The sequence below is a fragment of the Triticum aestivum genome, chromosome 3D (genome assembly GCF_018294505.1).
Source record: "Triticum aestivum cultivar Chinese Spring chromosome 3D, IWGSC CS RefSeq v2.1, whole genome shotgun sequence".
Lineage (NCBI taxonomy): Eukaryota > Viridiplantae > Streptophyta > Magnoliopsida > Poales > Poaceae > Triticum > Triticum aestivum.
The window spans coordinates 170,753,124-170,759,896 of NC_057802.1; positions in this window are offsets into that span (position 1 = coordinate 170,753,124).

Here is a 6,773-nt window from a genome sequence, read left to right on the forward strand (position 1 = left end):
AAAGCTAAAGAGTGGTTTATAATTTCATGTGCAATCGCTCCATATGATGATGCATTCTCCTTCTTCAGATCATTCACCACATTCTTGCAGTCCGAAGCAACATGAACTCGCCTCTGGTAGAGATCGTCGGCCAGCGCTAATCCTTCCCTAATTGCGATGGCTTCAAGGATCTGTGGATCGGTAACGTGCCTCACCACCAGCACCGACGCTCCCATGAACGTTCCTTCTGAACTTTTGCATATAGCCCCGACCGCCCCATATCTGGCATTCCTCGGTGCAGCGGCATCAATGTTGATCTTGACACAAGTAGCGGCTGGAGGCTGCCAATGTGACGGCCTGTTCACGCTCTGGACTCTGTGCCGAACCTCCTTCATGCTGATCAAGTTAATATCTTGAATATAGCTCGTTATGAAACCATATATGGTATGTGGCGATTGGAAAATATCTTCGTAGATCGCTTTCCTCCGACCCCTCCATATAGCCCACAAAATGACTATCATATGTGCAAACGTGTCTCTGCTCATTATTTCACTTAACGTGAACAGTCAGTCTTTGGGATTCTCTTCTTGTCTGTCCACTAGATGATGAACCAGCTCCTCCGGCGCTAAAGCCCAAACACTACTCGACATCGGACACGTGAAAAGGGCATGTCTCCATGAATCAATCGCCCCACACAAAGAGCAGTTATCCTCAGTGGCCATGTTCCGGTGCTTCAACAGATCGGCAGTCGGCATTGATTTTCGCGCTAGCCTCCACACAAACATTCGAAGCTTTGAGGGAACTTGAATATGCCAAATGTTGCTCCACTTGTCCGCCTCACTATACACAGTTGATGAGCCATCATCTTCATTCAACCACGCCTCACGCTCAAGTTTAGTGCGTAGCACCATACGGTAAGCGGACCATACACTGAAAGTACCTCTCGCTTCCTCATGCCATGCCCAAAAGTCATCTACCTGGCGAGTACACAATGGGATTTTGAGTATCTCTTCTGCATCAAACCTGGTGAAAGTCCCCCGAATCACATCTTCCTTCCAGGTCGCCGAGGTAGTATCAATGAGCTCAGAAACCAATCTGGGTGGTTCCTGAGAAAGAGCAGTTATCGGGCGTTTCAGGCCATCTCTTGGTAACCAGCTGTGCCTCCATATGTCCGTAGTTGTGCCATCACCAATTCTCTTCACGATCCCTTGCGCCATAATATCCCGCCCATCCAGGATCTCACGCCAAATCTGGGAGGGGTGAGGCCCAAGCTCAGCATCAAGAATCGAACACCCTGGGAAGTAGACAGCCTTCAGAATTCGAGAACTCAAAGAGAACTCTCCCGTAAGAAACCTCCAGGCTTGGCGAGCCAGCAGCGCCAGATTGAAAATCTCCAAGTCCCGAAAACCTAGGCCTCCAAGGTGTTTTGGTCTGGTCATAATGTCCCATGCAACCCAGCTAGGCTTTCGCTTCCCCTGTTTGCTTCCCCACCAGAACTGTCTGATGATAGACATAATATTCTCACAAAGGCATCTTGGTAACCGGAAGCATGACATCGAAAATACTGGTATTGCCTGAGCCACCGACTTGATTAGCACTTCCTTGCCTGCCGAGGATAGAAGCTTCTCAATCAAACCCTTGATCTTCTCTCACACACGGTCCCTCAAATATTTGAACGAACCATTTTTTGAGTGGCCTACATCAGTTGGCATACCCAGGTAGCGTTCACTCAGCGACTCCTTGTGCACATGTAGGATATTTTTCATGGCCTCCTTTATGTTTTCGGGGCACCTCTTACTGAAAAAAATTGAAGACTTCTCATGATTAATCCTCTGTCCCGAAGCTGCACAATAGGTTTCTAGAAGGTTTGACACCACTTCTGCACCCTCTACATTGGCCTTGAATAGCAACAGGCTGTCATCTGCAAACAAAAGATGGTTAACGGTGGGAGCTGTTGGGGCCACCTGAATACCTGCAAATGATGACGACGAACTGGATTTAAGGAGGCACGAAAGGCCCTCTGCTGCAATCAAGAATAAGTAGGGGGAGATTGGGTCTCCCTGCTGGATTCCTCTGGAAGGATTGAAAGATTCGAGCTTCTCCCTGTTTACCATAACCGAGAAAGAAACTGATGATACCATGCTCATGACTGTATCTATCCATGCTCCAGCAAATCCCAGTTTAGTCATGATGGCTTTTAAATATGACCATTCCACCCGATCATAGGCCTTCATCATGTCTAGTTTTAAAGCACAATAGCCATTTGATTTTGACCTGGAACGTTTCATAAAATGCAGACACTCATATGTACTGATAATATTATCTGTTATAAGTCTCCCCGGAACGAAAGCTGACTGCTCTTTGGAAATTATGTCTGGGAGGATAAGTTTCAATCTGTTTGATACCACCTTGGATGCTATTTTATATAGGACATTGCAAAGACTTATTGGCCTGTATTGAGACAAAACAGTGGGATTTGTTACCTTGGGGATAAGGACCAGAATAGTATCATTTATGCATGCTGGGCTGTCCTCCCCGCGTAATATTCTCAGGACAATCTCTGTTACCTCCCCTCCGCAAATGTCCCAATGTCTCTGGTAAAAGTGCGCAGGAAAACCGTTGGGGCCCGGCGCTTTTGTTGGGAACATTTGGAAAAGAGCCACTTTTACCTCATCCTTTGTATAAGGGGCACAAAGGGAAGCATTCATCTCATCTATCACCTTCCTAGGGACGTGGTCAAGAACAGCATCCATGTTCTGCACCAATTCAGAAGTATACAAACTCTGATAGAACTCATTAACCATAGCCCGCAACTCTGCTGGATCATCCACAATCACTCTGAGGGAATTTTGTAGGGCCTTAATCATGTTTTTCTTTCTGCGGCTGCTCGCCCGGAGGTGGAAGAATTTGGTGTTTCGGTCGCCCGCCGACAGCCACTCCACTCTTGCCCTTTGCCGCCACATGACTTCCTCTCGATGATATAGCTCAATGAGCCTCTCATTAATCTTCAACTCTGCATGAGAGGGGGCCATTCGCAATGGATCACCGCGGAGCTCCTCTAGATTCTTTTTCAGCTTTTTTATTTCCTTTCTGACACTGCCAAACGTGTCTCTACTCCACTTCACCAACTCTTTGGAGATATTATGAAGTTTTTGTCTCATGTCATCAACTGATAAGCAGGGAGATTCAGCGGCCCAAGCACTTGTTAGGACTTGACCAAGTCCTTCATGCGATTCCCACATAAGTTCATATTTGAAAGATTTCTGTGCCTGGGCTTGCACCTCGTTTCCAAAGTCAATGACAATGGGTGAGTGATCAGATGTGGCGCAAGACAGATGTGTGACCGATGCTAGAGAGAATCTATTCATCCAAGCCGCATTTGCTAAGGCTCTATCTAGCCTGCACCGACACCTTCTCAAACGTCCAAAAATTTCCATTGAAGCCCAAATCTTGCAACATGCAAATGTCTATGGTGTCACGGAAGGCTTGAATTTGCGCATTGCTTCGCTTCCCTACACCCTCATGCTCTTCCGGACATAGAACCTCATTAAAATCTCCCGTGCAAAGCCACGGCAAAGTGCTCAAAGTACTAATGTTTTTCAAAACCGTCCATGTTTGATGTCTCAAGTGCGTTTGTGCCTCACCATACACGCAAGTCAATCTCCACTCTTCGTGGTTGTGCTCCTCGATCTTAGCATCCAGATGATAGACCGAATAACCAAGAATCTCAACCTTTATTGAATTATTCCAAAACAAACCAATACCACCACTGCGGCCTTGACTACTAACCGCATAAGCATTATCAAAGCCCAAAGTACTCGCTAAAGCTTCTACCCTAGCACTATCAATTTGTGTCTCAACAATACACAGTAGGGTAGGGGCAAATTGCCTCGCAAAATCGCGAAGCTCTCGAACCATCGCGGCTTTGCCCGCACCGCGACAGTTCCAAACAAAGGTACTCATTGGCCCCGGCGGCGCCCGTCGAGCGGACCCGTCAAATTCAGATCACCTTTCAACTGTGTATCGGCCCTCTCCGAGCTGTTCTTCTCTGATTCCACAACTAGCTTCGCTCTCTTCAGGTCCTGAGTGCCACTGGGGCTGGCTGGAGCAGTAGGAGCAGGAAGAGCTAAACGCTTATCTTGCTCTATACTAGTTGACGTTGGAGGTGCAAACTGCTGTGCTAGTGCTGAAACTCTCTTCCTGTTATTCTCTGCATCCTGCATATCAGAGTCCCTATTATCCTCGAACTCCCCATATCCAGTTACATCCTCTGGGCTGCCCCGGTCGCTCCTACCACGTCCTCCGCTTCGGCCACCTCGGCGGCCCCCTTGCCGTCCTCTCCCATTGCCCGGGCCTCTACCCGTCCTCATCGTCCAGGTTGCACGGAGTTCTTTGAAAACCAGCGCCGACGGAGGGTGGACGCCGTTCCCATGTTCTTTGAATAGATGCCCTAGCATCCCGCAAATGGCACACCAGTCAGGTAACTTTTCATACTTTACGCGGTGGATCTGGCGCTTTCCATCGCGAATCATTGAGACAACGTTCTTGAGAGGTTTATTGACATCAATCCTGACCCACACAGATGGAAGTTGCCGACAAAATCTTGAGATTGTGGTTCTGCATAGAGCACCTCCCCCACCTTCGACGCCATTGATGGGACTAGATGAGCATATGCTCTGGCACATCATGTATCTGCACCCAGATCTCTATAGAGTCAAGCGAAACTGTCGAAGGTTTTATGAGGCCATCATAAGGCTTGATGATCACCGCATCTCCTCTGAAGTGCCACGGGCCATCTAGGGTAACCCGTTCCCAATCGCCTAAATACGAGAACTGGATAGTGTACAGATTGTCTTCCAGGGGTTTGAATTTCACCTCTTGCGCCAGATCCCAAGCAGCCCTCATATTCTTGAAAAAACAAAAATGGCTATAGGTCTTGTTTGAGTGAACCCTAGCCAGCGCAATCCATCTGACTGCCTTTGGTGGAGCTTCCTTCTCGTCGAACACAACGTCGTCCAGATCCTCCTCCCTCAAGCCCAATTCTTTCATCATCTTCTCCACCTCATCCGCATCCCCTTGATCTGAAGCTGCCGGTTCTGGAGCCCCACCCGAAGACATCTCGAACCCTAGCCCGATTTCTGAAAGATCGGACCCTGTTGTAGCAGCCCTAGTTCCTCCACAATCCCGAGACACGCCAGCGCGGATCAGGGGAAGAAGCGTGGGGGTAGGGAAAGACGATCTCGACGGCGGCGTAGAATCGCCTCCGGGAGGACCAAAACCCTAACGAGAGGGAAAAACTTCACGGGCACGCAGCGATATCAGAAATGAGGTAGAGATGTTGTTAGATATCACCACCAACCATATTTCGGATAAAAATGTTGGGCGCCAAGGCCCAACTCGGCATAAATGTGTGCGTGTGTGAGGAAGAGACTTGCCTGCTCCCCGCCCGTGCGCCCATCCGTGCTCCCACGTACATGGCTTGATTTGATTGGAAGAAAAATAAGGCCCGGCCCCATCTCCTTAAAATCAGAAGGGAGATGATTAGATTAGAAAGGAAAAGGAAAAAAAGACAGCCGTAAGATGAAGTGGGAGTACGGATGGGAACATGGGGAGGAAGCAGGCAAGCCGGATCCGACAAAAGGAGGACAGGAGGAGGGGGCGGTAATGGCGAGTCAATTAAAGGGACATGTTTCAGTACAGCGACATGTACGGTTGTATGGCATTTCAGGTAGTAGTTGATCAATTAATCCATACCTGCAAGGATGTGATTGGAATTAAACCCAGAGCTGTCACAAAAGCTGTTAGTGGTCACAGCACGTAGGTAAGGTCCATTGTTGAGCTCCAGAAGCAGCGACGAAACTTTGCTTGGCGATGGTGCATCCTAATTAAACCAGCAGTACGGCGATCAAATAGTGTCTCACAGTCGTCATCAATCATGCCTCCCTATATATCCTGCTACTGTCCAATAGTATACCGTGGTTGCGTCGATGTCTCATGTTAAATGCGGTACCCAGAGGAAAAGAGCCGTCAGGCCTAGGACGAAGGAAATGAGAACAGCTATGCATCCAATCAATTCTACTCCAGCCATCAATTATTGGAGCATTGATGTTACGTGACAAATAACAGTTGAGCTCCAATTAGTCCTCACTGGATTATAAATTCACTCGATTTTATTTGGTCACACGTGCCTAACCTACCTGGCCTGATGCAGTACTACTCCTATAAAATCGAAATTTGATAACGTACACGCCAGTCCACAGATTAATTAAGTACCCGCGAAGCTAAATACTAGCGGTTGGTTAAATTGAATAGCCATATGATATTTTTTTTTCTGCGAGAAAATAACTACTCCCTCTGTCCCAAAATATAAAAACGTTTTTAACACTACATTAGTGTCAAAAACGTTCTTATATTATGGAATGGAGGGAGTATATGATATCGGGAGTGTAGAAAAATGGTGTTGGTCTGTTTAGGAACACATTGTAGATATAGATGCTCGTACACATATTCACTCCCACGAACACGTGCATGTCAACCTTACATATATAAGTATATTCGAGAGAATGAGATGACATATCCTAAAATTGACGAAGATACCATAGAAAAAAAAAATCGGGCCATCAAACATGGCATTTGAGTCATATATAGGTTGGTTTGTCGTGGTGGCTACCACCGGCCTCTCCTTTACTTTATACTCACGTACAGAATACCTGATAGATAGAAGTAGTTAGGATTACAACTATGTGCTGGTAGATACTAGCAACCTGCACACCTAACTCAATCTAATCCTAACT